Source organism: Pristiophorus japonicus, chromosome 18 (assembly GCF_044704955.1).
Source record: "Pristiophorus japonicus isolate sPriJap1 chromosome 18, sPriJap1.hap1, whole genome shotgun sequence".
NCBI classification, from domain to species: Eukaryota; Metazoa; Chordata; class Chondrichthyes; family Pristiophoridae; genus Pristiophorus; species Pristiophorus japonicus.
The window spans coordinates 100731042-100749514 of NC_091994.1; the positions used below are offsets into that span (position 1 = coordinate 100731042).

General features: G+C 42.8%; 1 protein-coding gene across 1 annotated transcript in view; it reads right to left on the minus strand.

Annotated features, from left to right (window-relative positions):
- prdm16 (PR domain containing 16) overlaps positions 1-18473 on the minus strand; it is a 912386-nt gene that overhangs the window by 139872 nt on the left and 754041 nt on the right. The window lies entirely within an intron of this gene.

Consider the following 18473-nt stretch of genomic DNA (forward strand, 5'->3'; position numbering starts at 1 on the left):
TTGAGAAGATTCCCCCCCACCCCTCCCACCCCCCACCCGCATAGATTTTTTCAAGATTCCTCACCACTGCAACAAGCTGAGGTTCAATAACAAGTAAGTTCTCATGCTGATCTAACAGTTGCCTGGCTGCACGTTGCTGTTGCTTGCTAACTTTCTCTCCTCCCCTCCTCTCTTGAAGATTCCATGGGTGTCAGCCGGCCATCCAAATGGGCATTTCTTATTACAAGACTTGAGGGCGAGTGTTGCCAGACTGTTCAACACAGTCAAATGCTCACACATGTGCACTTCTGCCAAGAGTTGCTGGACAGCAATCAAGAGTGGGGACCCGAGCTGATTTTTGTTTTCCCCTTCCTAGCCCAGGGAGTGTTGAGGCCATTTATAGCATCCTTACTTCACTCCTTGCTGAGAACGGCAAACACAGAGCAAACTAAGGATCAAACATTGAGCCTTCCTTGTCTGTATGGCCCAACTACAAGCTGGATAATCTCACTGAGCTGGGGGGTGTGGAGAGGATTGTGGGAGGTGGGGATGGGTGGTGAACATTTATTCATGTCAATATTCTTGTTGTGTCTTGGTTACAAGAGCCTTATCTAAGGCCAGTCCTCAGTAAAATTAGCACATGCAACTCAGGAGTGTGCTCTAAAAAAAGCTTTTTTATTCAAATATAAAATTGATGCGACAAGAAAGATGTTTTGACACAACCGGAGTCGTCAGGGTTAAATCCCCACATTAAGTTTTAATTGAAGAAACCCAGTAAGGCAGAATCTATAGTGGTGTAACTAAATTCCTTCATCCTTTTGAATATGAATACCTTAATTAGTAAAGGCAAGCAGAAGCTTTTTTTTCCAAAAAGTTTCCATCTGCTTATCATATAATCACCTTAAAGCCAACATTTCACTACCCCCAGGCCTTCAGACGGCTGTTAATGGGCTTATTAAATATAAAATGCTAAAAGAACTCATTCTCTCCTATGAATAACTTTTTCTTTTCTTTTACTATTGCGCTGACCTTATTTTCGCCTAGCCCATCTGCACAGTTCTGACAGACAGACTTCTGTTTTCTCCTAACTATCCCCTCCATAACAAACCCACTTCATTCTCTGTACCACAGGCAAATGCAATATTAATCTGTTATATTTACCGGCAATAGTGAAAGCAATTTAAAGAAAAAACTTCATTTTGGTATCTTCAATCAAACACTAAAACCCAGAATGTTCGTTCTGTTTTTACCACACACTTATAAGCATCATTTTTTAAATATCTAATTTCCCCGACAGTGTTTTGCTCCCAATCCAAGATGATTTTGAGTCTGTGTCTGAGCACTGCCCAGTAAAATTTGACTGCTTAATTTCTCAGCCTAACTGCTCAAAGGCATTTTGTCAAAGGTCAGCAGCTTCACCTTGGGGGAGGAGGAAAGAGAGCCAGGAGACAAAAGCATAAAACAAGGGTCAGACACCACCTAGGTGTGTTGTGGGTCTGGCCGGCCAATCATGCTGCAACACCAGTAGTCATGGAGTGGTCTGCAGTTAGGGTGTGCTGTGGCAAGTGACCAACAAGTAGAGAAAAAATGCTTCTTTGGTCAGCAACTGGAAAACTCTGTAGAGTTCTTCGACTGAAACCAACTTGCCAAATTATTGCTATAATCTAGCTTAAGGGCTGGAATCTCCGACTGTGCACAAAGTGATTAGTCATCGACCCTAAGCATTGACTCCCTGCACTGGGGAGTTAAAAAATTTCCAGCTCCTCACTTAGCAAATAAAATCAGAATGATTTATAGCAGTGAGTTCTTTTAAAAAAACAACCTGCCTACAAATCGTTTCCAAGAAATAGTTGCCTCGCTGCCTTAAACGTGCAACTTGCTGGTTGAATCAAAGGCTGGCACGAGGGTGGGTTGGACGAAATAAATATTGACTGATCCACACATATCCCAGAGAACATCAAACTGACACTGAACATAGAAGTATCCTAATTGATTGGGAACCAATGATACTATTTATATTTAAAAAATCAATATTATGACCAGTTTCCATAACTGTTATTTTGATTGGTATTGTTAATAAAAGGAGAATTTTCGAAATGAACAGATGTTATTAGCTGCATTTTCTGAGCTGAATTTATTTTGAGTTCTAAAATACTAATATGATTCCTTGCCTGCTTACCCATGTTTGAGATTGGCCCCAGCTCCACATAAATGGAGGTCACACAACAAGTAGGATCAAACCAATTTCAAGGTTAAAAGGTTTCACTTTCTTTTCGAGACATTTGTCTTTCTTCCAACTCCAGTTTCCCTGGCTGGGTGAGGTACCACAGATGCTCAAGAAGGCAAGCAGCTGATCTTCTCCCAGCCCTTCATCATTAGTCTTCAGTCTTGGCTCAGTGGCTAGCATTCTTGCCTCTGAGTCAAAAAGTCATAGGGTCAAGTCTCACTCCAGGGCCTTGAGCACATAATTCAAGGCTGGAACTTCAGTGCAGTACTGAGGGAGTGCTACACTATCGGAGGTGCCATCTTTTGTTGTTAAGCCGATGCCCCATCTGTCCTCTCAGATGGGCGTATTCAAAGATGAGAACAAGAGTTCACCTGATGTCCTGTTCAACATTTATCCTACAACCAACACCTAAAACAGATTATTTGGTTATTATCACATTGTTGTTTGTGGGCGATTGCTGTGCACACATTGGCTGCCGCATTTCCTACATTACAACAGTGACTACACTTCAAATGTACATTATTGGCTGTAAATCGCTTTGGGAAGACCGGAGGTGGTGAAAAGTGCTATATAAAAGTCTTTCTTTAATCAATGTCGCCCTGAACCACTCTGAGTGAGTGTGACCGTGGATTTCTCTTCCCTACAACTTTTTGTTCCTCATGCATGGAGGTGGCTCAGCCTCATCTCTGTTTGGAAATCCAGTGGAATGGGGGAAACTGAACCATGATCTCAGAATCCCATTGGTCCATATTCTGTTGGATCAAAGTCTGAATGCTATAGCACCGTCAAATAAACATTTCTATTGGAAGGAACAGGGACTAATGCAAAATCCCAATCAAAATGAGACAACACCAATTCTTTCTGTCAACTGCGGGATTGAGAAGCTGTGCAATCAAGAAGATTCCGTCTTCTCATTTATTTTGATGTTTTTTCCCTCCCCCATCTCTAAGTCAATATTTTTTGAGTGTAACGGACATTCTTATCAAGGTGAAGGTTGTCAGTCGTGGGGAGAGGAACACTTGGCCAATTTTGCCGTGCATTTGCATCAAGTGCAGCCAGGTGCAAAGCAAAGCTCCTTATCCACAGCCTTGGAAGGGTTCCCCCATTACACTGCAGTGTCCCCGTGTCCTCAGTGAGATTGTCAATACGTGACAATAGGACGTTCCGCCATGGCCAATGGAAGCTTGCTTGAACGTGATTGCATGTAGATACCAAGAAGTCAGCAGAAAGAGGAACCATTTATCCATTGGGACTGCACTGGATTCAAATGCAGGTCCTACTGTGCTTACCAACTGCACCACCTAGTCCTCCTTGCATTCATTGTTTCTGAATGCAGGAAGGACTGCCCAGCTTATTTCAAAGACTCTGATATGGAGAGGGTCATCAGCCCAAAGAACCAGATGAGTCTCCGAGCCTAAGAATCTAATGCAGATGTATCGGCAGGAAACCCATGTACTTTTACAAGACCACAACAACTTCCGTTCCTGATACAGGTTTTCAGATAGAAATTCACGCTTGTGATATTTATTGACAACCACACCCTAACAACTTGTCAGGCACTGAGTCTAGCAAAATAAAGTCTTGCACAGTGATTCAAAGCAAATCACATTGCCCCGTTCCTATACCTTTTGTACAGATCTCACTACCATCAAGAAAGAAAAATAAAACTTGCATTTATATAACAGCTTTCACAACCTCAAGACATCCCAAAGTGCTTTACAGCCAATTAATTACTTTTGTAGTGTAGTCATTGTTGTAATGTTGGCAGCAAATTTGCACACATAGCAGTGAGATAAATGACCGTACAATTTGTTTTTTAGTGATGTAGGTTGAGGGATAAATGTTGGCCAGGACACTAGGAGAACTGCTCTTCTTCGAATGGAATCTTTTACATCCACCTGAGAGGGCAGACAGGGTCTTAGTTTAACATCTCATCTGAAAGACAGCACCTCCGACAGTGCAGCACTTCCTCTGTCAACATCATAGGCAATCTCTCAAAATCGAGGAAGACTTGTTTCCACTCCAAAAGTGAGTTCTCAGGTGACTGAACAGTCCAATACAGAAATTACAGTCTCTGTCGCAGATGGGACAGTCATTGGAGGAAAGGTGGGTTGGGAGTCTAGTTTTCCGCACGCTCCTTCCGCTGCCTGCACTTATTTTCTGCATGCTCTTGGCGATGAGACTCGAGGTGCTCAGCGCCCTCCCGGATGCTCTTCCTCCGCTTAGGGCGGTCTTTGGCCAGGAACTCCCAGGTGTCGGTGGGGATGTTGCACTTTATCAAGGAGGCTTTGAGGGTGTCCTTGAAACGTTTCCTCTGCCCACCTGGGGCTCGCTTGCCGCGTAGAAGTTCCGAGTAGAGCAATTGTTTTGGGAGTCTTGTGTCCGGCATGCGGACAATGTGGTCAGCGCTTCAATGCTGGAGATGTTGGCCTGATCGAGAACACTGACGTTGTTACGTCTGTCCTCCCACGAGATTTGCAGAATCTTGCGGAGGCATTGTTGGTGCTATTTCTCCAGCGATTTGAGGTGTCTACTGTATATGGTTCACGTCTCTGAGCCATTCAAGAGGGCAGGTATCACTACAGCCCTGTAGACCATAAGCTTGGTGCCAGATTTGAGGGCCTGATCTTCTACTGCACTGGTGTTAGCCTTGCTCATGTGCTCAAGTCTCTGCAGTGGGACTTGAACCCACATCATCATCATAGGCGGTCCCTCGAACGAGGATGACTTGTTTCCATGAATTCAGAGGTGTTTCGATGAAGAACCCGATGTTCCAGTCCTGAACTTGAGGGGGTGGAAGATGCCTGTATGTGAATTTTTTTAACATGTGGTGACCATTGCACACCAACCACCACACAGGCTTGACAGAGCTAGGTCTTGGTCCAGTGACAAGGATTAACCAAGACGACTGGAGACCTGCGACCTTCTGACTCAAAGCTGGGAGAGCTACCAACTGAGCCATGGCTGCTTTGTGATTCTGACTTGACCCTGCCTTGAGATGATCATTACATGCAGGCTTCGATATATTTCGTTCTGAGGAACTTACTTTTCTACTTGTATCACCTGTGCCTATTTGGACCGAAATATGTAATCTGCTACGTGAGGGGGTCTGTGACACTTACACTGTCAACAGCAACACTCTGTCCCTAGTCCGACTCTGCTCTTCTTCAGCTGATAAGGTAACACATTGCACTGTACCTTGCAACAAAGACTCATCAGAGACACCAACATACTTTACCCTTGCTTTACCGCTTCCTTCTTTTCAAAGAGTGTTTACTTTAACTCCATTTCTATAATCATACAGCACAGAAGGAGGCCATTTGGGACATCATGCTTGTGTTGGCTCTTTGAAATAGCTATCCAATTAGTCCCACTACCTTATTCTTACCTCATAGCCCTCTAATTTTTTACTTTGTAAGTATTTAACCAATTCCCTTTTGGAAGTTACTATTGAATCTGCCCCTACTGCCCTTTCAGGCAGTACATTCCAGATCATAACAACTCGCTGCGTAAAATAAACATTCTCCTCATCTCCCCTCTGGTACTTTTGCTAATTACCTTAAATCTGTGTCGTCTGGTTACCAACCCTCCTGCCAGTGGAAACAGTTTCTCCCTAGTTACTGTATCAAAACCCCTTGACTAGTCCCATTTAAAAGAAAATTGCTAGAAGCATTTCATAATTATTTTGAAATCTTGCTGTTTTGGGATGAAATTATTGAGGGTTGCCAAAACTATTCATTGGCGGTGAAACTTACAACACAACAGCCGAACAACCTGTTCCCAGTGTAATAAAAACTGATACAATACTTGTGACATCTGAAAACAGAAATACAAAACATTTTTGTACACGTTTCGTTTTAAGTGGTTATTTAAGAATTTATAGCGACTGGGATTTGACAACGCTAAATGTTTTTAAAGGGTGCCTAAGCCCTAGTTTCCATTCAAATTAAGTCAATCTGATAAAGATTTGGCTGCTGCATGTTGGTGTCGAATTCTCGGCTAGTTTTAAAGATGGTTTCAAGCTTCTATAATTGCTGCAAGTGCCATTTTGTTAAACTAACTCTGAATGCAATATCTTGGCAGTAAATACTCCATTATTCTTTTAACATTTTGAGTTGGAATTATGAAATCTTTTGCTTGTTTTGAAAAAAATATATACTTGTTAAGAATAGGGCTGGAAAGTTTCACGTGCTGACTAGATTGGGGATAAATTAATCTCCAGCTACAGCAAAATAACATCCAGAGTAACAACCTGACAAACTTAGGTTGGCATTTGGCTACATAACAACAGGCACTGTACTCCAAAAGTAATTTAAAGGTGTGAATCATTTTGAGATTTTTCAAAATGTGATTAGGCACTGTATATAATGATAAACACTGTCAAGACTACTGTTTTATGGTGATCTAAAATGTCAAATGTAATTTTAAATTAGAGTCCGGGGTTTTTAAAGGATCACGTTCCATAATTCTGTCCATTTTCCCTGTAAAACTGTAAATCAGTGATTTTTGCACATTTATCTCTCCATTTCCAATTCCTCTATTCTTTCTTTCTCTGCTTTCTTTCAGGTTTTTCCATCCTTTAGTGATGAACCTCTGGTTTATGCCAGGGCAGTATTCAATTCCTTTGCAGAATCCATTTCATCAAGTTAAAATGCAGGTAAACATTTCATTCATTGAAATGTTAATTCTGGGTGGGTTCAAAGATCATTACACATTGAGTAGCAAAGGACATCTTTTTATAATGGTGCTGAATAAATAATTTTAGAATTTCCTCAAAGCGGCATATTAGTCGACACTTTTAAAGCTACAATATATTTTTTTTTAAATTTTAAATTAGATAACGATCATATTGTGTAGCACACAGCATCTTTACAAACCCATCTGTCAGTTTTGATAATTCAAAAATCAGTCACCCGTGGATCTTCTTGCATGGGCGAGCTACAACGTTGGATGTCAGTTAACGGTTTCATTAATTAAAATAGTTAGAGGGAAAAAAAAGAAAAAGTCAGAAGATGAAATAATGGCAAATACAAAAAAAAAAAAGCCCTTACCGGTATTTGTTTGTGATTCATTGTGAAAGTTGTTTTGTCCCTTTTCCCTCTGTGTGTTGCCCTGCACTGTACACCCTTCCTGGCCAATTGGCAATGCTGCTCTGATAGGTGGTGTAAAAGAGTAACCCAGGACCTCAACTATCAGAGAATTGCATGGCTTTTGGCTGATGCCTCCACATTGAGACACAGTGAAGCTCAGTTTCTCAGTGTGTGGGTAATTGTGGTTACCAATTTGCATTCTAGCAGTCCACGTGCAATATGCTGAGTTTTCAATGCTTGACACCACTGCACCACAAAATACTGGACTATGTTTAGAGGGGTACAGATTCCAAGTTCAATGGACAGAAGAGTGATTACAACTAACTATGATGACAGCGCCATCCCTTAATGGAGTCGGATAATTTAAAATATATTTTCAAGCTTCTCGAGTTTATTCATGTACATTCAGCTAAGGCATACAGGATAGGAACATCCCAGATTACATCCCTGATCTATGCCCAGTTAGAGGATTTTGGCAAGTAGATGCCCTACTGGAAACTGCACTAGTCCATGGCAAATGAAGACACTATCTGGCTTGACTCTGATGCTGGCTATACTATAGTTGAATTGTCTCTGAGACTCATGGTCAAAACTCCCATTCAAATACTGGGCAGTTGGGTAGTACTGGATGATGACTAGGGCCAGTGAAACTGTGTCCCAGTGTAGCAGTTAACAACTTCAGGACAGATGACGCGGGAAAAGAATTAGTCAGGAAAATTACTGAATTACACCTCCTCAGACACTGACCATACAATACTAATCTTCATCAGTAACTGTACAATACTGATCTTCATTAGTGCCAAAACAATACTGATCTCCTCCATCAGTGACCATACAATACTGATCTCCTCCAGTGACCATACAATGCTGATCTCCTCCATCAGTGACCATACAATGCTGATCTCCTCCATCAGTGACCATACAATGCTGATCTCCTCCATCAGTGACCATACAATACTGATCTCCTCCATCAGTGACCATACAATACTGATCTCCTCCAGTGACCATACAATGCTGATCTCCTCCATCAGTGACCATACAATGCTGATCTCCTCCATCAGTGACCATACAATACTGATCTCCTCCAGTGACCATACAATGCTGATCTCCTCCAGTGACCATACAATGCTGATCTCCTCCATCAGTGACCATACAATGCTGATCTCCTCCATCAGTGACCATACAATACTGATCTCCTCCAGTGACCATACAATGCTGATCTCCTCCATCAGTGACCATACAATACTGATCTCCTCATCAGTGACCATACAATACTGATCTCCTCCAGTGACCATACAATGCTGATCTCCTCCATCAGTGACCATACAATGCTGATCTCCTCCATCACTGACCATACAATGCTGATCTCCTCCATCAGTTACCATACAATGCTGATCTCCTCCATCAGTGACCATACAATGCTGATCTCCTCCATCAGTGATCATACAATGTTGATCTCCTCTATCAGTGACCATACAATGCTGATCTTCATCAGTGACTATACAATACCGATCTCCTCCATCAGTGACCATACAATACTGATCTCCTCCATCAGTGACCATACAATGCTGATCTCCTCCATCAGTCACCATACAATGCTGATCTTCATCAGTGACCATACAATGCTGATTTCCTCCATCAGTGATCATACAATACTGATCTCCTCCATCAGTGACCATACAATAATGATCTCAACAGTGATCATACAATACTGATCTCCTCTATCAGTGACCAGTAAACACTGTGATCAAGAATAACTACAATTTTGCAAACCGATAGTGAAATGTAAAGATCTGGTATGCTACTAAAAGATTTTTAACACACTATTTGAAACAGAATGATAGGAAGGATAGATACATGTTCTTATATTCCTACAGTCCTGCTACATATTTGAAATGTTACAAAAAAAGGAATAATTTGATGTTGATTCAGTTTGTGCTTTAATAACTGCCTTTGACTGATTCAGTCAGCATTCAGTCCCCTAATGGAGCTACTAAACAGTCTACCTGAGAAAGCTGAAATCACTGGTAAGCAGTAAAGATAAAGATACAGCTTCTTTCACCCATTCAAGAGTCTATGAACATTTCTACTGCACAATTAAAGTGGAAAGCAGCGAGTAGAATTTGATCTACACACCCCTGCCTTTGAAGACACATCCCTTGCTGCTAACAGATTTGCCAGATCCAGTTGATGACATTCAACATTAGAAATTTACAGAATCACTTCAGCTGAGGTTATTTCACCTAACTTCTGTTTATTTTGAAAGCTGCATGGGACCTCAAGAAGGTACAGAATGTTTACCTTCACAGCCGTGATATGTAGCTTTGATTATTGCTACTTTGCATACTTTACATACATGAATATTAGAGAAAGAAAGGCTGGTATTGATAGAGTTCCTCATCATGTCTCATGGAAACATTTCAAAATCCTTCACACACAATGGAGTGTGTCTTATCAATTAACTCTGATGTGTTACTGACTGCTCCCATTGCTTTCTCCAATGGGTAACTGTTATTATATGGCACAGCAAGTTTCCACAAATAGCAATGAGGTGAATAAACAGCGAATCTTTGGTGGCGGTGGTTGAGTGAAGAAAGTTGGCCAGGACACAAGAGAACTGCCTGGTCTTCATCAGTTCATATTGTGGGATCACCAATGTCCACCTGAACCACTGGAGCAGGCAAAGAGTAATATTTAAGTGTTTCTAGAATGTGCAGATTAAAGTCATTGTTAACAAACATTGGATATGTGCAAAATCCCTATACACCAACACTTGTGGTTTCCAACTTCTTAATAGGTGAGATGAGGCAAGTGCATCACTGTTTTTCTTGGGGAGCTGTTAAAAACTATGCTACCTTATGTTTTTTTTTCTTGCACATGATTCAAGTCTTGAATAAAAGTTTGTCAAACTGGGAAAAAAAAGAGGACGTTGCCTCAGTATCTCATCTGAACGATGGCACCTCCCTTAATGCTGCACTGCAGCGTCAGACTAGATTCTGTGCTCATGTCCTGCTGTCGATAATATCGTGACACGACTTGAGAATATAGTTGCTGAGTGCACATCTTCCAGGTTGATCTTTTCCTGACCCACCTTTTTGTACGTTTGTATTTATCTCTGTGGCTGAAGTATGTGATAATCATTACTTCACAAAAGATCAGAGACACAGTTCACAAATTTGAAAAATCAGAATCAATGGAGTATAAATCTGCAATCAGTGCTCCCAGCAGTACAACCAAACTCACGGGGAGTAAAGCTTGGAGCTCCACCTAACCAACATTCCTGCGAGCACGGAGATACCACTAAATAGAGCAGCTGCTGACATCTCGGAGTTAATTCATAAAACACAATGAGTTGTACCACCAAATGGTAGTACACAGGTTGACACAATTCCGCACACTGCAAGTTTGCTTGTTTACACGCAGAGTGAGGTCTGCAATGAGACAGGAAAGTAATAAATAAACACAACTAAAAAGACAAAACAACAAGCCAGCAGACCACTCTAGCAGCAGGCTATGGAGGCAGAGGTCTCAGAGCAAGTGAAGCCTGCCGACTTCTTTTCGCCTCAGAATAGTACATGGTACTGGAGGAGAACATTATTTTTAATAAAAGATTTAAAAAAAAAATGCTTACTGCTCTATCAGAAGCAGCAGACACATTAGCGTGCCCCTTGTAGTTAGTGAGGGGCTTTCAAATGTTTTCTCACTTGTGACAAAAGCTCTAATTGCAACAGGCACTGGCTTAAAAAAAAGGAACAAACCCTTTGCTTGAATTCAACCTGTGATACATGCTCCGTGCATTTGTATTTTCACAGATTAAAAATGCAGTAACACACTCGTCTTTTCTCCTTGAACCAAGCTTTTCCTTCTGCCCGCCGGCTGAAAAGAAGCTGAGAAAGCAAGATACCCTTGATCGATCAGCACAACCTACCTTCTAACTACTCCAGAATCTGAGGTACTGTAATTCTATGCTGTCTGTTTCCTCACAAATGTTTCTGTTTGCAAACAGTTCAAGAGAACAGATTTTCACACCCCTTGTGGGGCAGGGGGGGGGGGGGTGGGGGGCGGGCGATGCTGATTTTTGTTCTTGTTGAGGCACTGATATTTATCACTTGAAAAATGAACAGAATGCTGCATAATTTTTTTCTCTCCTATGCCTAGTATACTGCCCAGTAACCAGAATATGGTCACTTATTGTCCTGTATATTGGGAGGGTTTAAAACTTCCTGTGCAGTCACACTTTTCAGTGACAAGATAACACTACCAATTCTTGTGCTAATACTGCATATGAAACGTCATTCAACTTTCTGAGTAATTTAAAAAACACAAAGAGTTTAATCTTATTTGCTTTTTGGGTTAGAGAGTAAGGAAAATTCTTCTTTTTCTTCCGATATGTTCCAGACTCAATAAAAATTAACATAAAAACACTTTTAAAAAGTCATATTGCAGCCAAGCTACTCACAGATGTAAACTGACACAACCACAGATAATCCTGCTGTAGGTGACAGTACAACTTCACTTACATAAGGTCAGGCAACTTTTAAACACACAAGAAAAACTTTACCACATGTTTGTGATCTATTGTAATTACAGCTTTTGGAAGTAAAAGTACTTGTTGAATTAAAAATGTAACATGGAGCTGGTTCACAATTTATAAATAGAACTATATTTGAAATATTAATTTACAATTGTCTGTGCGTAATAACAGGATGATTTTCCTATTAAATGTACACAGTGGTTTAATTGTTCTATATCTTATATGGGACATTGCATTATTGAATTGAATGATGTGGTTAGGGTTTTTTTGATGTTGTTTTTCTTGCTGCAACTTTGGTGAAGTATGCAAAAGTGGACAGGTCTCTCAAAATGAAATACGAAAGCCACCTATTTCCGCCTCAACACAAACTCTCCATCTCATTCTGCAACTGTCAACAAACATACAGAGAGGTGAGGTAGAAAAACAGGCGGGGCAGAGAGAGAGGGAGGTGGCAATGAAAAAGAGAGACGGAAAGAGGGCTGAGGGGGGAGAAGGAAGAGCAATATATGTTGGAGAGACAGAAGTGCAGAGAGAGAGAGAAGACCGGTGTAGGGGCAGAAAAGAGAGCAGGAGAATGAGTGAAAGGAGAAAAAGAGAGAGGAGAGAGAGCAAAGAAGAGAGAGAAGGAGACAGAGAAAGAATAGAGAGACAGAGAAAGGCAGATTGGAAAAAAGGGAGGACTGGGGAGGCGGAGCAAAGAGCTTTTTTGGTCAGACAAGTATCTGGCATGCATGGAAACCCATCACCGTGGTTAACAGTCTTCAAACCAAGCGACTGAAAATATCTAAACCTTTAGAGATAATGTTTGCCTGAGATGAAGATTCCTTTAAGGGAAAACATTGACACAGAATTTGTGGTTGTAATGACGGCGAAACTATCAGTGCTCACTGTCATTATTGTGTAAAACTGACATCCGCACATACACAGTTCAACGCAGAAATCCAGAGGTTGCTGTCAGTGATCCCCTCCTCCACCACAGGATGCGCTGTGACAGTCTTCGCAGACGCAATCAACACAGAGGCCAGAATTTTCCCACAGAAAAACGGGTGTGTTTGGAGCGTGAGGGCAGTTAAATTGTTAAAAATGTGAATCCTGAACTGATCCCGCCTCTAAGCTGCCCACTTCCAGTTGTCCCAGAGGCGAGGCAGGGGCAGCACGGGCGGCAGGCGACCAACGCACTCCCAGGGGGTGTCACCTCCAATTAAATATTGTCTTTTTTAACCTCCATTTTGTGTTTAACTGCCTGGATGGGTTGCACACAATTCGTGAGACTTGGTAGTTAAACAGAGGCGGGGGGGGCCTGTTGCATCCAGGAGGTAAGTGGCTTTATACCTATCTCCTGGATCCATACCATACCAAACTCCCACGATCATCAACCTCTCCACGAGGCCTCTGATCACATTCCCAGGCCTCCCCCCTCGCAACGATGATGATGATGATGATGATGATGATGATGATGATGGAGGCTGAACACAATCCTCCGCCCCGCACGATCCCCGACCACCCCCATCGCCTGCTGATCCCCGATCCCCTGCTGATTCTGCAACCCCTCCCCTGCCCCCTCCGTTAGTCAATCCCCCTCCCAATTTTTGACCCCCCCCCCCGCCCCCCCGCGATTGCCAATCCCCCCTCGTGCTGATTCCTGATCCCTGCTCCTGACGATCCCCGATGCCCCTACCGACGATGCCCGAACCCCCCCTCCCGATCCCCGACCCTCCTTCCGCGATCCCTCCCCGGACCGACCTCTTGCAACTGAGGCCTACCCTCCCGCAGCCAGCCGGCCTCTTAATCTGACTGGCTGCGGGCAGGAAACCAAGGCCTCACATTCAAATTAGGGCCTGCCGGTAAAATCGGCAGGGCCTGCGGAAAACCCGGCATCCCAGCCTGCCTGCCCCTAACCTGCCTCATCGAAGAAAATTCTAGCCACAATCGGTGATTTGACGTGAAGTTCAACTTTTTACGCACTATTCTTGCTATAAAAAACATTAAAAGAGTTCAGCCTTGTTGAATGATGTGTAACTGAGTTTTTAACAGCATACAAAGTTATAATTAACCTCTACGGCCCTGAAAAACTAATTTTATAGGACTGGAGTGTCGTACCCGTCATTCCATGATAAAAATTTCACAGATTTTTAAAATAATGAAATTACATATTTACTTTATTTGCTTATGATATTTCAGCTTCTACCTTAATCGCATGTGTATGTCCCAATGTTTATTTTGCTCTCTATAAAATAATTAAAACGTGAATAATAAGTGCTTTTTACTTCCTGGTTTGCTGTCTGTGAGAATTGTTCAATCTGATTGGCTGCTCAGCCTGCTTGATGACTTCACTGTCCCTGAATGCCACAGATCCCCTATAGATGCCGTCAGAATGACACTGACATCATAAAAGGGGAAATTGATGCCACAGAGCCGGCTAAATTTTTGTGGGCAGCTTTCTTCGAGGTGAGCGGCGAGCACCGTCCCTTCGCCGCTGACTGCAAAATCCAGACCAATAAACTTATCTAAGTCTAGAGAACTTTAGCACCATTTGGCAGAGCTAAGGTTCAGTTAACCCCAAGTGCACGCAGCGACAATACTAGAATTTAACCGCTTGCCAGCAGACAGCACTCATAACCTTCTATATAAGGCAAGTGTCAGCTTTTTTGTTAAGATGATGGTCAATGTTTTAATCCATGTGTCAGCTTGTCAACACCTTACAAGATCTTTATTTTTTTCACTGGGACTGGAGGTTGTCAGTATCAACCAATCAGTTTGCCTGTATGGTGGAACTGTAAGCTGTGTGTAGGGAAAGATTTCAGTTCACAAATTAACATGGCAAACCTGGAATTTACTGGATCCTGTAAATGCTTTATTTTCACATTTAAGATAACCCTGCCAAGCGAAATTATCTTTGGTTTGAAAGGAGGCTTCAAGATGCCAGAAAATGCACCAAATAAACTAGTGAAAATTAAGGGGGCGAAATTGCCCCTTTTTCAGAGGCCGGTTTGCGTCTCTGGCCCGAGGGTAGGTGGGTTGCTACTGGCTCCCAGGAAATTGCCCGGGAATTTGCGGAGGTGCTGCCATCATAGCGTTCCAGGCCGCCACACGACCGGCGATGACAGCCCCGCACCACGCTACCCTGATGGTTCAGTGGAGGCCATCAGAGGCCTTGCAGAGTGGCACTCCCCTTCAAGCGAAGGGGAGGTGCGTTGAAGTGTATCAGTGCTATGTGTAGCATCCACCCAGGGCAATTTTGCCCCCTAATGGTTTCCAGATCCCTTTCGAAACTCAGCACTCAGTGGGTTTTAAATCCACCACTGCTGCAAACTGCACTTTTGTGTAGTTTCAGTTCATTCCCTTGTAACCAATTTTCCAACTAATTTTTTTTGGGTGCGTGACCCCTTTAATGGGCTGTGTGGCCCATTCAAATTATTGCACATGCGCGATTTTTGCCATTTAAAACTCGGTGAGCAGCTTGCGCAGGATCTCCAGACCACTCTGAGCTTAACGCGAACATTGCTTGTAACCATCTGAGAACTCTGCGTTCCTCCAATTCTGGCCTTTTGTGCATCCCTGTGTTCTTTTGCCCCACCATTGATGGCTCGCCCAACGGAGCTGGCCGAGTGTGATCAGTGCTTCGATGCTGGGGATGTTGGCCTGATCGAGAACACTGACGTTGTTGCGTCTATCCTCAGTGGATTTGCAGGATCTTGCGGGGGCAGCGTTGGTGGTACTTCTCCAGCGCTTTGAGGTGTCTACTGTATATGGTTCACATCTCTGAGCCATATAGGAGGGCGGGTATCAATACAGCCCTGTAGACCATAGGCTTGGTGCCAGATTTGAGGTCCTGGTCTTCGAACACCTTTCAAGGACACCCTCAAAGCCTCCTTGATAAAATGCAACATCCCCACCGACACCTGGGAGTCCCTGGCCAAAGACCGCCCGAAGTGGAGGAAGAGCATCCGGGAGGGCGCTGAGCACCTCGAGTCTCGTCGCCGAGAGCATGCAGAAAACAAGCGCAGGCAGCAGAAGGAGCGTGCAGCAAACCAGACACCCCAATCACCTTTTCCTTCAACGGCTGTCTGTCCTACCTGTGACAGAGGCTGTAATTCCCGTATTGGACTATACAGTCACCTGAGAACTCACTTTTAGAGTGGAAGCAAGTCTTCCTCGATTTCGAGGGACTGACTATGATGATGATGATGATGATTATTGATGGCTGTGACTTTAACCAGCTAGGCCCTAAGTTCTGGAATTCCCTCCCTAAACCTATGACAAGCCCATGTCCCACTCCACTTTCAACCAAACTTTTTGTCTTCGCAGGTCAGAGGGCCCATATTTTGTTAAGCTCAGTTGATTTAAGACTCTGGGAGAATAAGACTGTGGGTTCAAGTCCAACTTCAGTACTTGAGCTCAAAATTGAAGCTGACACTTCAATGCAGTCCGAAAGGTGTGCTGCATTGTCGGAGATACTGTCTTTCCGATGCAGTTATTAAACCAAGAAGGGGAAGGGGTGAGGGAAGGAGAGTGCAGAAAAAGAGAGGGAGAGAGAAAGAGGCAGAGATAAACAGATGAGGAGTTTTTATAGTCTATTAATTCCTATATTTTTAAAATAAGTTGTAAAAACATTTTGCAAAGCTCCAACTGCTGCACCCCTACTGATAATTTTAATTATGTTTAGCAGTTGGAGCCAAAATTAGAGACTGTTTCTAAAACTGTTACACAGTTCCCAACGCTTCTCTAACTTGAAAGGGTCTCTCCTCCCTTATCTTTATAACTTTTGCCACTTAAAATGCTGATAGTTTTGTTGCCCCTCCTTCCACTTCCCGTGGGAGTGGCAATCTCCAAGGACTTGCATCAGTAAGAGGGCCTCGGACCTGCGCTCCCCGTGAAGGAAGGCTCCCTGTTGGAAACACAGAGTCACTGAACAAGTCCTACAGAGAGAATAATGAATGGAATTGGAAAGCATCTGGTTGAGGGATCCAGATAACATCACAAAACCACAAGATAAAACCTCAAAATTAGGTTGTAGCTTTAAAATCACTTACTTTTAATACAGAGTAAATCCAAACTGTGCATTTATTTAATTTTGGGCCTACTCTGTCAAAGAGAGTGAAAATCTTTTAGAGTCTACCTGTAAAACAAAAACCATTAAACCGTGCCACCCGCCCTGGATGACACAGCAGACATTTACAAGGCCCTTTTTTTTTTCCTTTTTTGTGTTTTTTTTTTGTGTTTTTCTTTTTTTTTTGGTTTTTTTTTGGGGCGTTAAAATCACATTTTTTCCAGTGCCCCCTATAAAAGGGGAGGGGGACACTAAAAGCACCGGCAATTAAAACAAATTAAACTTTAAAACGTAAAATCAAATTAAAATTTGGTTGCCGGGCGTGATGATGCACTCCAGTCCCTCCGGTGCCCACCTCTCGCGGAAGGCCGCGAGCGTACCGGTGGACACCGCGTGCTCCATCTCCAAGGACACCCTGGACCGGATGTAAGAGCGGAAGAAAGTCAGGTTGAACGACCCCCTCGACCGCCCGCTGCCTGGACCGGCTGATGGCACCCTTGGCTCAAAGAGAGTGAACACAGGTAGCCAGTCAGCTCCAATGCATATAATGATGTGTATAATTAAGCATTAGCAATTGTGACCTAATCTGTCTGTTTATTAGTTGATGCTTAGGAAATCTCTGCAGGATAATGGCTATATGGGATTGATTATTAAGCAGTAATATTATTGACCGGTTTACACTTATGGTTTACGTTCATCTGAACACGGAGAGATGATTACTACCTTGAACCCACTTTCACTGTAACTAGCAGACCTTCCTTGGTGCTCATGGGGCTGGCATCAGATTTGGGTCAGGCTGCGAAGCATGGGTGAAGAGTGGGAAGGCTGAAAGTTGGGTTGGGTGTCAACTTTAGCTGTGGTCGGATGGTCTATAAACTCATCAACAGTGGAATCAAATCAGCAGCAGTAGGAGAATCAGATCTTCATGGCCTCTTTCTTTCTTCAATCTGGGATTTGATTGGTCCAGACTAAGTGTGTAATGGATAACACACTGTGGTTAACTTGGGCCAATCAGAAAACTAGGAGGAACTTTATAATGATACTTTAATGGGGACAGAAACACTAATAAGATACACACTGTGAAGTATATTTAATTACCTTCCATTCTTTTCTCAATTCCCAATTTTAAGTACTTTATTTTGTGCAAGGACTCTACTGTGTCACTGATCCATTTCTCATTTTGGCCTTTTTTTGGCCGACTGCCCATATCATTGTGCTGACAGCTAGAATATTGCATGTCGTTGACTTGTGATGATATCCAGGCTGAGCAACTAATGATAGTGAAGTAACCACAGCCAGTTTATCAAGTGTTAATCAAGAGTTGATTGCTGGGAAATAACGCAGACTGTATGCATTAAATAGACTGCAGTACATTGTGTATATATTTTTCATTCTGGAGTTAAAATTATAAATACATAGGAGAGAATTAAAGATTGTAATCAAGTCCCAGTGGTTACGTGACTGTCAAACTCGATTACAGTCTGGAACTCACTTCCAAATATTTCTCTTGGTCTTCCTAAGCTGCATGTGCACATCCTATATGCTCTTCTGCCTCTTCACATTGTCCAATACATTGAAAACCCATGACCTGTG